Raw genomic sequence first — 15,078 nt, 5'->3', positions numbered from 1 at the left:
TTTGCGGTATCAGCGCGTTTTCCCCCCCTGCGGTAGAAAACAGGGAGCGAAGCGGGTCATTTTAATTTCCCAAATACCAGAATCAAGTGAAATGGGTAAATTAGTGGCAAAACAAAACTCTGTAGAAAGTCAAGATCTACTGGCTTGGCACAGTACGAACCTACTAGTTGGCAAATCTATCTCGATGAATTTTTATTTTGGATGTCTGTTAATCAAACACCATAGTTCCGAGATGTACGCTTGCTGTGTTTCTAAGCAAACTCCAATCCTGCGTGATGTTTGCGAAAATTCCACAATTCAACCCGCCGGAATCTATTCAGACGCTAGGCTGATTTTGTTATAGACTGTTATCAACCTCCGAGCGACCAAACTCCTTTCTAGGGAGGTGCATTTTGCTTCTTTTTTTAAACTTTCCTAGTGACTGTGGTGACGAAGGTACCGCAGTGTGCTTGTGGAGGAGAACAATACTTGTTCGGCATATCCACCACAGCGAGAGTGGCTGGTGCCTTTGGAGCCTTCCAAAGTCTGGATAGGTTAAATTTTATACCTAACCAAACCGGAAAACTATTTACGAACGCGTAAAATGTATATCTTATTGTGAACGTCGTAGGACAGTGATGCGTGTTAGGTTTTGCCAGAATAAAGCACTCTGATGGTGATTTTCCAGCCTGTGCTAAATGCATATCCTGACAAGTAACGGAAGGAATGAAAGAGTACATACTTGTGCCCTTTTCACCCATTAGGTAAAAAGGGCGAGCAACCGCTTTCATTCGAAATTCTGTCTGATTTCAGCGTTTATATTGTTCTTGAATACTACCCCAATATCAGCAAAAATCTCTGGGTTAAAGTGTCATCAGAGGTGGCAACAGTAATTGTAATGTATCTTTTCTGTGCACCCAATGGTTCATGTGTTTGGGGTATTTGAACCGGTTATGCTGCTGGTACCAGCTATTCGCTTTAGTGTTACAATAATAAGCAAAAAAGAACGAAAATACAGAGCCGTAAGCGTTTCAATACGACAATTTCATTTATTTCAAATTTATCACATCAGAAAGTTTTTTAGGTGTTCGGCACAATTTGTTTCATGTGAGTTCAACTGAACCATGTAATAATTACATTTTTTATAAGGCCAAGAATTAGTGCATAAAATTATAGAGTTCATTGTTTGGTCCAGTGATCCATGAATAATGTTCATCCAATACACGAAAAAAGGAAATACTTGAATATTGCTCATTTACATTATTCCTTTCTTGATATTGATTTGTTTGATGTGGCAATTGTTTTCAGCCGAACTGTTTTTTGAAAGAATGAACCGAGGTTAGATATCAATAGTTTCCAGTGTATCTTCTCATCTCACGCGAAGCAGAGGCTAAAAAGCGCTGTGCTATGGGTTAAGCGCTTTGTTTGATACCAAGTGCATAAAGAGTATTGTATCGATAGCTGTGTATAGGTTTGAACGTTTGGCACAGGTAGAAAACTTCAACATGCAACACGGCATCGAATATGATAATGTTAAAACCAAGATCCTAAATGTATGGATGACAATAAAACTGAAGTGCGCCTACAAGACCTAGCGCCGCGAATTAGATCAGATCACATTAAAAAAATTATGTTAAAGTACAGAGATGTGGAAAATGGCATTCCCAACGGTGTTCTTGTTGTTAAAATGAAGTTGGCAAATAACGCAGTGTACATATCCTGGTCCTAGGTGCCAGTTTGGTAACCAGACGGCACGAAAAACAATTCTCCGAAGTCGCTATAAAAATCAACCTGCTACAAGCAAAACCAAAAGCAGTTTTCAACAGATATTGATAAAATATAATCAATTGGCCAACCAATAACTGATGCGCTTTGTATACCAAAACTAACTTCCTGTACCAACAACGATTAATCTAGTATCTCCAAACGGACAACCAGTACAATAAATGCCGATAAAGACGATTTACAACAGCGACCCGTAAAAGAAGCAAACAAATAAAAAAATTTGAATTCGAACATCATGAAAGCTGTGCCGATCAAGACATGGACGTGAACAAGAACGTGAGAGAAGGTAGACAACACAGCTAATGCATCACTGCCAAGAAAAAGGTTCTCAACACGCAGCAGCAAGCTGCATCCACAAGACCACCCACAGTAGCTTAATGCTATTTTTTATTTTGTTTAAACTGTTAAATTAAAATAAAAAAAAATAGAAAACAGGATGATAGTAGAACAAAATTAGAGTAATGAATATAAATAAATGAAAATAATGCAAAATGTGAAACATAAATAAACGAAATGACCGTTTTAAAAAATATAGAATGGAATGCTTGAAAAGGATGCAAAAAACAGCGAGCGAAAATTGATAAATTTGGAAAAATGAAATGAAAGGGAGAGTAACTATGATTGAACAAAAGTATAACAAAAACATCATATAGACAAATGGATAATATGGAAAATGAAAAAAAAAAAAATTTCAAAGTAGTGTAATTCGGAAAAAATAAAAAGGAAATGGACAAAATAGTAACAAAGATGGGAGAGAAATAAAAAAGGGAGAAAACTAAATATTAAAAAAAAATATATGAAGACTTGTGAAACAGAAAGCAACATAAGTTCATAAACAAAGAATAAAAACCAAGATGGAACTTAAAAAATCGAAATATTCCAATAGTTTTAATTTTTAATGAATACGATAAGAACAAAGAAATGAAAAACTAAAAAAGATGGGTAATGTCAGAGACATAACCAGAGTGAAGTAGAATACACTTTAGGCTGCTAATACGAATGCTACAGTTTCAACTATCTTCTGATATGTTGTAATAAAACCATTTATTTCGTTATTTCTCATGAAAATACCGAAATATCGGTACACGTACATCGACATCTAAAATATTAAGGGTGGGCGAAACGCGATTCTGGTCTATGCGGTACGAAACGAAACGAATAACTCTTCCGTATTCTCTTAACGATACGAAACTAAACGAAATTTTAATAGTAGATGTTGTTCGCAACACGAAATTCTTTGTTGAAGAAAACATTTGCGAACTATTGCGAAATTTTTCAAAAACCATTTGATATAAGGAAAGTTAATTACTTTTCATGCTTTTGAATAGTAGAAAGTGTCCAATTATGATTTGTAGCTCATGGTAAGCGATCGAAGATTAAAAACCTTTTTCAAAAATTGTGACTGTATATTTGTAAAAATAGTCAGGAAAAGTCATATACATTATTAGAGCAATTATCTCTTTTTAGTTAGCCCAAGGCTTACTGGGCCACAGAAGCAATCTAGCAAACGAAATTTAAAACTCATTTAGTTTTCGTTCTAGCGAATTCTGAACTGTTACATCTAAGCCTTTGTTTCGATTATAGAGGTTTTAACATTAGTCATTTGCCTCTTTTACTGATTAGAAAAAGTTTCAACCCTATATGCGGGGTTGGGACACGAACACAGGTGAGTTGCGTATAAGGTCAACTACGCTTTCCCGAGCAAATACTCATGGGTTCAAACACCACACAGCCCCTTGACAAGACCATGAACATGGTCCGTGTCGACTTTCACGACCTTTAAAACACCATTGAATGGTCTCAATAACCCATAAAAATACCAACGCATGGTTTTTCTATGGGATCTACCGGACCATGACGATGGTGTTTTTGAGGGTTGAACCCATTTCAAACACCCATGTCCAACCCCATGAGTATGGGGGTATTATGGACTTTACGTTTGCTCGGGTTGCTCGCCCCGACCTAAGCTTTCGGAACAAGTAATAATTGTTAGATTATTAAAAATAATGTCGAAAAATCTACCTTTTTCACACATCATAACTCCAAATGCGCAAAATGAAATTTCTTAGGATAAAAAGATTAGGTTTGAAGGGTATTTTGTGGAAAAAATCTTACTGAAGTTATTACAGTTACAAGACCTAGAAATAGAGGATTCCCAGAAATTATTTCATCATGGGTTATTCATATCTTTACCGAAGACAGCAAATATGTATCATTCATTATACTAGTCGGTTATAGGCCCATTTTAGGTCACAGCGCAAAAACAAAATTATTTCGTAATATCCACTTTCATTAGAGCTTCCATTTCCCGACCGTTTTCAGATTCCCGGGATTCGGGAAATAAATAATAAATTTCCCGGGAAATCCCGGGATCCCGGGAATATAGAAGAAAAATAAAAAGGTGAATGTTTCTCTTGAAAACAAAAGAATAAATTGAAAATTTTTCAAACCCGTTTGATTGCATGTATATCTGCCCTAAAGCAGTTGTCAGAAGATGGTGATTTGGTGGCCTACACATCATTCAATCATTTGATAACTCGTCAATAAGTTCACGCAAAACTTTCACTTGGCTATATGTTTAGCCTAAATTTTGGTAATGATGGTAATGATTACGATTGGGACGATATCCTAAACGCAGCTGCTGGAGTTACTGTCCAAAATTGGAATTCGTTGTTCTGATACGATGGAATGTGATCAATTTAATGCAAAGAACCTTCTTTGGTAATTTTGAATGAAAAGATTGAGCTGCTTCAGGGTAGTGTGCAGTTACTTCCGATCAAAAGAGGAAAGTTTATACATGGACAGTATAAACGTCTTGTACATGGACAGTATAAGACGTCACGGTAGGATCAGCATCATTTCGAATTAAGTGTGAATCAAAATCAAGCAGATAATGGACGAACTGTGCAGCAATGGATGAAGCCTATTATCGATTTCCTGTTACGGGCAAGTATCTGGATTGCTTGATCGTATCCCTTCAAAAAGCCTGCCTGCATCCTTGAAAGCATTCAAAGACTTTGGATGCGCATGATATTGGACAGATACAACGTTATGTATTTCTTTTCATACATCCAAAAATTTACAGATATTACAGTTACATTATTACATTACATTATGCATTCGATGAACCGACCAAATATTTTTGCAGACGTTCTAGAAACATTCCTTATTTTAAATAGCGTTTGCGTTAAGCATGATATCACTACAAACCATCCCAAGTTTTGAAACAAACACATATCGATTTTTTTAAGAAAGTAACGCAATTTCCAATACTAATTTGATTGCAAGCCCTTTCATTCAAGATCTAACTATTAAAATAAACTATTAAAAGAATTGTTAAAAATCTGATCAATCGGTTCATCGGTGGCAGAGATATCGTGCGCATTACTAACGCTACTGCAAGGAAATGGTTCGGTATAAATTAATCCATTTTTGAATGAAAATTTGAATGAATGCAAAATTCTTCAGCAGTATTAAAAAAATCACATATCAGTGAGCCTAAAGATATATAGTCCATTGATCTGCAAATCAGTTGGAAAAGCACAACCTGAATTCACTACTCACTCCAAATGTTTGCCGGTAAAGATATTTCCTACAGAATTTCATTTGGAGAATCTAAGTCTTATGGAATAAATTAAAAACCTTTTCCCCCGGGATTCCCGAATCCCGGGAATGAGAAAACACAATTTCCCGAGAATCGGGAATCCCGGGAAAACCAAAAATCCCGAGATTCCCGGGAAATAAATTCCCGGGATAGAAGCTCTAACTTTCATGCTTTCTTTGGTTTTTGGTCAATATCTCGTATGAAAATTGCCCGATAAATAAAATAAATAAACTGTTCAAAGCATGTTTTCTTTCCAATAATTTAAAATCTTATGTAGGATTACATCAGGAATCAGAATATATTGGTTTAAATGGCACGTTCCCCGTATGTAGTCGGGGATTTATGCGACCACAGTCTAAATAAAAGAAAATTAAGAATGTCAAAAATTATACTTGTAACAGCTTAGTCGCTTGAAACTTCAAAAAAATTATATTTGATCTACCCACGGTTTCATCGAATACTTTTTACAAAATATTGACGAATAAATGAAACTACCCAAAGCTTTTTGAAAAATCTCGAAAACGCTGCTTTTAAAAGGAAAACGAGTATTGTTTTCGTGTTAGGCGACGCAAACTCGACTTTGAAAACTTTTTTCTTAGCTTAGCTTACCCCTAAATTTGTAAAATAGTGTTATTACTTTTGTAAATTAGTCAACCTAGTCCATATATCTCAATTACCTTTGAATAGGCCGTTAACGCTCGAGATTGACGAATATTATCTGTGATATAATTCTAGCTAAAATGAATAAGCTGTACTTTGAATCAATTTTTTCATTAGTGCACCTTGCGCATGACATATCAGGTAAATCGTTGCTCCGATCAGTTATCGAAATCTACTCAGTCATCGCAAGACGGCTTTAAGAATTGAGAATTACTCCGGATGCTTCGGTTCACCTTTCAATAGATAAATCGTTATAATTTTTGTGTAAAATCGATTTAACCAAGAAACAGTTACACAGTCTAAAATTAACTGAATTTTGATAAATTTCGAAAAGTTTCGCAAACTTTGCGAAACAGGCAAAAAAATTCGCAAAACGTCGGCGAAATTTGCGAATTTAAACGAAATTTTCCTTAAAGTTTCGTTTCGCAAAGTTTGCGAAAAATTTCGTTTCGATTCGTTTCGTTCCGACATTTTGCGAAAAAAATTAAATTTCGCCCACTCTTATAAAATATCCGAGCATATTTATCCTCATATGGTAACCCTGAAAAGAGCATTTGATGAGAGTGAAACAATTCATTTGACCAAAATAACTTCTTTTAATAAAACCTTTCAGAAATTAGTAAAAATTGCAGCATTCGTATTAACAGCTACTTCTTTTCGGAAATGTCTCTGACATTACCCACCCATCATTTTAATTTAAAACAGAAAAATTGTTGTGAAAACCTAATAATTAGGGTGACGAGCCCATTTTCGCCATGTTTCTATTATCACCCTATCCATTTGAAGGTGTTGGTTAGAGCAGTGTCTGCCATCTTTGTTCAACGCATTGAGTCAAATGGTAGCGCAACAATAGGGGCACTCGATTCGAGTTTTTGTTGCGCTCAAACACGAGAATTTCACTGTTTTCAGCGCATTTGTGTTATTATCGTGGTTCTTAACAACAAAGCAAAGCTGTTGAGGTCATTTTTTCGCATTCCTTTGACTGTAGGCCGAGAAATTAATGAATTAGTGAGGCACTCGGCTTAGTATGGTGAAAATAGGCACTTTACCCTACATAACCTAAGGCAATTTAAAGCAACATTTTGGTGAAATCCCGACAGAAAACAAAATTACGTGTTTGTCAAACGAGCTTTGTGTCCCATTGTTGTAGTGCCGCCTTGTTGTGGTGAAGGTTACCCCGTCACAAGTGCGTTTTGCTCTGCCCATTTTTAAAAGTGTAATTTATAATGATTTTGAAACATTCCATATTTGACATATTTTTGAACATTTTGCAAAGCGTTATGATTGCGATATCAGGGGAAAATGTTGGTTAAATAATATTATTTAAATTCTCCCAATTAATGTTCTATAGCTAAGCTATGGTCATATTTCCTTAGGAGCGCGTTTTGTCCCATCTTATCCTAAATAACAATATGCTCAAACCTTCACCAAGCCGCTTACTTGGAGCTGAATTTTCGGAACAACCCTGCAATTGTTATGTATGATGATCGACAATGAATGCAGTACCAGGACATTACTTTGAATGGAGATTTTCACTTGTTAAGGCGCGATATTCGCAACCTAATTAAGTAAAAGCACACAAACTAAGCCGGTCTGAATGTGGATGTAAAAATTCCGTCATACATCAACCTATTATACAATTAATCCGGTTGTACGGATCGTTATTTAACTGTGTTTAAACGATATGTGTGACGATACGTAAAACTATTTCCCAATTTTCCCCGAGGATAGAGTACTTTAAGTTTCCCCGGGAAGTGTAAAAGCTCTATAAACTAGTAAATAAGCTTTATAAGAAGTAACTCGTATCAAAATCATAATATCAGCATCCAATAAGCTAACATAATCTTTTACACAACAAAACAACCAGTGCTTATCTAATCGTTAATCGCACCCGCACTACCGTTTGTCAGAGAAGAACGAACCAAAGAGCACACGCCAGTTGACGCTTCAATGTATACACTTTAGTACACTCTGGAACACGCGCTGTGGTGAATTTGTCTGTACATGCACCTGGCACCATATATAATTTAAAGAGCAAGAGAACGCGGTTCCCTCGCACTAAACCAATCCATTTATTCAGCACCGAAAGAAAGAGCTTTCTGCTTTTTCTGTGCTGTGGTGTGGTGCCACCATTGTATCTGTTGTGTATGCATGAAACTGGCACGCCAGAGCATCATTGGAATGAAATGCTCTCAGCGCCTGGCGGCAGTCATGGGATGTATTACGTACCACCGAAGAATGAGAGCTGACATGAAACGCAGCAGCTGCTACGCTTACAACATCAGCAAACAACCTAATGATTTATGGTCCCTTTTTATAGCTGTCGCAGTTTATTGGATGACAAAGGGGCAGTCCCATTAACGCTCGAATTGAACCGAATCAATCGTGGATCAGATAATTAATGCTTTCCTAAAATCCATTATTTCCGTTATTTTAGTAATTGTACATTCTGCGGAATTGGATACAAAATTGTTGTATATATTTACAATCAGATAGTGCGATAATCCTATTTTTCCATTCAGTACAACGGCAGATATTCACGTTTTAAAAAACGGGTAAAATTCCGGCAGAAAATTTTGAAACGGGACTCCTATATTGAAACGTTTGTAGTATTCTATTTCAAAACGAAAAGGAGAGCGGATATAGCGTAGTTGGTAAATCAATGGCCGCACATGGGTTAGCTTTTCAGCCCCGCACAAAGGGTTAGAGATTTTTCTGACCAAGAGTAAAATATATGCCAAAGTGGGTTAAATAGAAAAAAGAAGAAATGAGAATAAGGCGCATTTAGGAAAATTTAAAAAATGGATTAAACGAAATGAAAATAATCAAATAAACAAAATCGAGCAAGAGAAAGTCAGAGATGTATTAACAATGCGAAAAATTGCGACAGGGTAAAATAATGGTACAAAGAAGTGGGACGAATTATAAAAATGCATGCAAAAAAGAACTAATGCAACATATAGGCGAATGGAAAAGTGGGATATGAATATATGAAGTAGTAAAATAAATGGATTAAAGACAAAACAAAGGTTATTAGTTTGCCATTGCGAATAATACTTAATAATAAGATAATGTACTGAGACAGCCAAACGAAAATTGCGAATAGGAAAGGAAATTTTCGATAATAATAAAAAAGGCAACAATGAAACAATGAACAGCATAATAAAAATTTAAAAAAAAATATTACAAGTAAGAAAAGTAAGATGGAAAATGGAATATACATAAAAATGTGAAAAACCGTACAAAAATGAGTAAAAGTTGGGAAAATTTAACAAAATTCAAAAAGTAGAGAGTAAAATAAATGCAAAACTAGAAAAATTCCAAAAACGTTTGTGGTTGGGTCGTACGACATGCTGGTTTCTAAAATAGAAATTTTCTGTTGTTAGTGTAATTTTTGGTACGTATTACAAGAATGTTGCAACTTAGGAGCGACGTTCAGGAAGCGAAAATTATAATTAATTATGATTAATAAAATAATTGTTAAGGTTTAAAATCCTCCGCTCCTGCAAATGCAATAATTTTGAAACAGGCAATTGTTTTTATGTCGCTATGGTTTTCTGATGAATTTGTGTTTTCGAGCTTTGGACTTTCAATTTTTTTTCGATTTTAGGGGCTGTGTAAAAGTTTTTGTAGTTATTTTTAGTTCTGATTGACCATTTTCGTCGCCAGGGAGATTTGCCTGCAAAAATATTACCACTAAGAGGTAGGCATTTCAATTAATCATCTACTCATGTACAGTAACGGTTCTGTATACGGATCTATACTACAAAATCAAAAACACAAAAATTGTGAGGGCCAATTCATCGCATTAGTGGACAATTTTTTTTCTGTACCTTCTCGTATCTAAATGCAATTTACCTTAAGGACTTTGTTCACATGACCATTAACCATGTTTCTTTTTATTTGCTTTATTTGCGGAGTTATGTAGAATTTGAAAAGTTTTCACTTTTTTCTAATAGGTAATTTTATGACCTAAATTGGGTCATTCAGTAAACAAAACTATCTTCTTCAGAACGATAAGTGGTTCCGCTCCCGATTTCGGAATAAAAAGCCGTCAAATTTGTTCAAATTTCTTTCTTTTGAAGTACTGAATACATCTCCAAGGTATTTATTTCAAAGTCATTTAAAATGCTTTTTTCATGCATCGAATAGTTTACGGGTTATCTGCGTTTGCAAAATGTTTAAAGTATATGTTTTAAATACTATAAATCAAAAATCTAATGAAATGTCATATTGTAAAGCCAAAAAATATCACATTGAAAAAAAAAAAACAAAAATACGTTTGGATTATTGTTCACTTAAGGAAAACATTTTTTCGAAGAAATTTAAAATTTCTGCGATTCAAAATTTTAATTTGCTTTATTTTAAAATAAATTTTCGTCGAAATAATATTTGTAGGAATTAGAGTTTCTGTTCCAAATCCGGGTCTCCTCTAGAGCTTTGGACAAGGCCGGGGGATGGGGGGGGGGGGGTTACATCGTCCCTCCCCCCCATCCCAACGGACCTGATTTTTCATAGTGAAGTGTGACATCCTAAGTAACGTAAGATCGATAGAGAACAATATGCTGTAATGATCCCGGACTTTGTTCCGGAGATCCAAGCTCGAATTTTGAATTATTAATATGAAATCCGAGATTCAGCAATTAAACACTATAGTATTATGCTTTTATGTATTGGCAAAATCACCAAATACCATAAATCAGCAATTCTCAACGTTTTTCGTATCAGGGGCCCTTTCAAAATTACCCATGGTTGTTGCGGACCCCCACGGTTTCGCATCAATTTTTATATTTATTTTGGTTTTATTTGATATGACTCAATGCACTAGCATAACTGAGCCGTGGAGTTTTGAAGTTTTCTACCTGATCTAAGCTTTCAAACGTTAACTATACAAAATTTCTCGCGTGGTGTAACTGTATGTACATGTCACTTACTTGAGATTAAGTTTTACTCTTAATAGCAGTTCAACGTCTATTGTAGGTAAAGGAGGAATTTGTTTAAAGTCAATTAAAATTGTATTTCCCCGCTTTTCAGGCACTTTTTATTTCCTGTGCCTGATTTATTTCACTGCGGAGCTGAATGCGACGATATAGTACTGTTTGTAAAGATCAATTTTGTTTGCTATCAATGTATTATTTTCTGTTTGTTGCGAAAAAGCTTTGAAATGCGATATCCAACCGGAAAAGATAATCATCTTTGTGGACCCCCGGAAACCTTTTCACGGTCCCCTAGGGGTCCACACTGTCATAAATATTTAAATATTGTCTTCCTTCCCGAATTTTTTTTTCATCTACGGGACCCAATGGAATCCCACACGGGCCATCCGCCGCACTCCTCCGAGCTGCGGGGAGGCTCCTCGCGGCCAACCGGACCAATCCGCAACTAGCCTACTATGGCAACAACACAAAGTAGAATTAAGACAAGTGAAATGTAAACGTGAAATGCATCCTACGAATTTTTAAAGGCCAATGACCCTTCGACGTTAAAGCGCCAATAAACAATACAATATTTTTTCAGCTTTAAACAACAACTGCCGTATATTTCCAGAAAACTTTTTGAATCCAAATCTAGAATATAAATTTAAATATTTCTATTTGGAATTTCTCAAAACGTTCTGATTTTCGACATATACACAGTAATCTTTCAATATGAGCATATGCCATTTTTGTAGAGAAACACTCGTTTACTTCCAATAAGCCTAAATGACGCTGTCAATAGCTTTTGATAGTATGCCGGCATGTATTGAAAAAAAAAAATCTCAGCTCGGATTGTGTACGATACAATTCGACATTTCTACCTTGTTCTAATATCGCGCAGGTGGATTCAAGAAACGATACCATTATATTATTTCAAGCATAATCCACATCACCTCTCCCTTCCCTGACAGATCCAACAACAATCGTATAGCCAATGATGATCGATCTTCACTACACTGATTAGCATATGAATTCAAACTACCAGGGTCGCTCGGTACCATCCTCTGCTTCTACCACCACAAACTGTGCACCACATTTTCTCGAGAGATGTTAATTGCACTCGAAAGTTTTTCAATAGATTCAGCCACTTCAGCACACCTGCCTGTGTGTTGTCCAGCCCGTAAACTCAGCAGAAAATAGAAACTAGCATTCCGAACCCGACCGCACTATCCTTCGGTTGCTTCTGTTAAACCGTTTTCTTTTGATGACACTTGAAAATTTTTGGCATTGATTCAATTTGTCGAACGCAAGTATATAAATATATAAATAAATATACGATGTTGAGTGTGAAGATCCTCAAGACATAAAGTAACCAAGTGGTTTATTTGTTATAAGAAGGCCTCTCTACTATCACGGGAGTGGCTTCCTATCCAATCCGAATAGAGTGTGATTTATTGTCGTAGGAAAGAGATTGACCAAATTATTAGTTGATATGAAAACCGTCGATGAGTGGTACGGGATCGATAATGACGACGATTGGTTGGGATCTAATGAAGCAATTGATTAAATCCCTTTATTGACACGTATGTATTCTTTGTTGTCGTTCGCCGCTGCGCTCATGTGACGATAAAGTGTCAATATGGGTCGTTCCAGGAAACGACGGACGGGTGCTCTTAATCCCGACCACCATGCGACACGAGCCACTCCATCGCCATTCGGTATCAGCATTTTGAGAACACATTCGAATTTGAAGTAGGGGAGGGGCAAATTTGCACAATTGATTCGTAATTATAATTTTAGATCACACCCGGTTCGTACGGAAGCAGGGTCCCCTTTTCAGAGTTTTTTTACGCTTTCAGACTAAAAAGCGGAGCCGTTTCGTCCCTTCGGTAAGGGTAATCATGTAATATCCCTAATCTTCCCGGTCGATTCATATAATAGCAAATTGATTGCATTTCTGCTTCACAGTTCAGGTTCGGTTGATAGGGAAGAGTACACTTCATTCATATATGAATAATAAAATGGGAATCATTCTACAACCGACAACGGCACTCGCAGATCTGTCCCTTGGGGTCTAAATAGTCGCCTGGGAATCCCGGTTTTCGGACAGCTTCGCACAGCACCGCACAAGCACGTAGCCAGAGGGGGGGCTAGGGGGCTAAAGCCCCCCCCGAAACTTTTCAAAAATAAATTTAAGAAGCAACATGTTTTTCGGTAACTCGTAAAAAAATTGTATCTTGTTTGGTTTCAAGTTTGGAAGATTGCTATTTCGAGCCACCGAAGACATCGGTCACGATATCTACTCAGTATGCCGAGTCTGATAACACACTTCCTTTCATATTGTGTGACTCGTCGGAAGAACAAAAGAAACTGTTACTTTAATTCTTTTTTTTTATAATTGATAAATTTATTTAGGCCCAAATGCGGTAGCTCGACGAGGCCGATTGTTTGTTTTTCTACAATGAATAAAAAAAACAGCTACATTAAATTTTTGGTCTCGTTCAGGCGCAGCTTTCTGCTGCGTGTTGAGATCCTTTTTCTAGGTGGCGAAATATTGCCAATGTTGTCCACTGCAAGTTGAGGTTCATTTCGTTTGTCTTCTTTCGCGTTATCGTTCACGTCCATGTCCTCATCCGTACTACTTTCCTGCTGCTCGCAGTCGGATGTTCCAGTTTGCGTTTTACTCTTAAGGGTCGTTTTATTATGTTCGTTATCGGCATTCGTTTCGTTGTTGTTGTTGCTGGTTGTTGGTTTTGCAGCTGTTAGTGGTTTAGCGTAAGATGGTTCTGGGCTGATTTCAGTTGGATTGGTTAAGTTTTCCTTAACAGTTTCTACGCAAGGTTTTCCGAGGTGCAGCTTCTTCGTGCAGAACTGGCACGTAGGAATTTGCCCTGGGTACGTGACTAGCGATGTTTGATGAATGAGAACATCGTCACTTCCTAACGCTGTGACGGTTATGTATGAGGGAATTGGCTTGGTCACACGCATTCTCACCACACGAACACCGTTAGGGATGCCCGGGAAAAAATTCTTCCAAGTCTCATGTGTAACGGAGTCTACTTCTCCGTATTTTTGCCAGCATTTTTTAATCGCGCCGTCAGGGGTACGCGTAGCCAAATCATGGACACGAACTTCTACAGCGCCGTTCTCGATGTATACGGGAATGCTATATTTAACATTGCCGCATTCGGCGGTGTGCTGCATGTTGTTTCGCGAGGCGAATGACTCAGCTTGGTTAATGTTATTGAACGAAATCAGCACGCAATGTTTAATATGATGCATTTGTAGGGTTTTGACTTCAGCCAGATTGAGTTTCATCTGCACTTTTAATAACTGTTCCACTTCCCGAATGGCTGGTCTTACGGGGCATTTCGAAAAATCAACAGCAACACAGTTCGGCCGTATCTGGGTTGCTTTTTGCTGGGCACCGTCACTCATCACTAAATCGCACAGTAGGTATAGGCTATTGTTATATGGACTGCTTGTGTGATAGGCACCGATTGATTTGAATGACCGTTTCACTTGCGCGGGACGATTTTTTGCTCCTGCTCAGGGCGAGATGTGAAGACAAACTGATGACTTTAATTCATGCTGGGGTAATCCGTCGGATGATTGAATCGTAAAAGCAAGAAGTGGTGCTCCAGCCAAACGTGGAGGCTATTGACTTCTGGAATTTTTGCATAACCGAATTTCATGATGGGAAATATTTGCTGAAGGTGAAAATAGAGGTTATGCTTACGAACATCGCCTTTAACGAGTTCTACCTTGTCAGGCATTCAGTACTTATGTTACTCAACAAATTAGCCTAGGCGAAACCAGTCATTTTGCAACTTGTAACACGTGGTTGATTCTCATATATATGGATGATGAGAAAATCAATGTTCGGCTACAAGATCTGATACCTCTTACTTGAACCGCGGGCGAGCGACCAGGAGGTTAAAGCCCCAATAAACAAGCTTAACTTCTTTGAACCGTGGCCATTAAAAGATTCCAGTCACATTTGCAAAAAATGTAATTTATTATAAAGGACACATCTAGGAATTAGACGGGTAGGGTCAGCTAGGATTTCGTCCTAGCTGACCCTGCACGCACAAAACACAATGCGATAATATAATCATACACGTTACATCTTTG

At 37.1% G+C, this 15,078-nt stretch overlaps 1 protein-coding gene across 1 annotated transcript in view; it reads right to left on the bottom strand.

The window, feature by feature from the left end:
* LOC131680735 (netrin receptor unc-5-like) overlaps positions 1–15,078 on the bottom strand; it is a 1,096,742-nt gene that overhangs the window by 89,472 nt on the left and 992,192 nt on the right. The gene's annotated exons all lie outside the window — the stretch shown is intronic.

Source organism: Topomyia yanbarensis, chromosome 2 (genome assembly GCF_030247195.1).
Source record: "Topomyia yanbarensis strain Yona2022 chromosome 2, ASM3024719v1, whole genome shotgun sequence".
NCBI classification, from domain to species: Eukaryota; Metazoa; Arthropoda; class Insecta; order Diptera; family Culicidae; genus Topomyia; species Topomyia yanbarensis.
The sequence above is the reverse complement of the archived record's forward strand: the minus strand, read 5'-3'. Positions and strand labels throughout refer to the sequence as shown.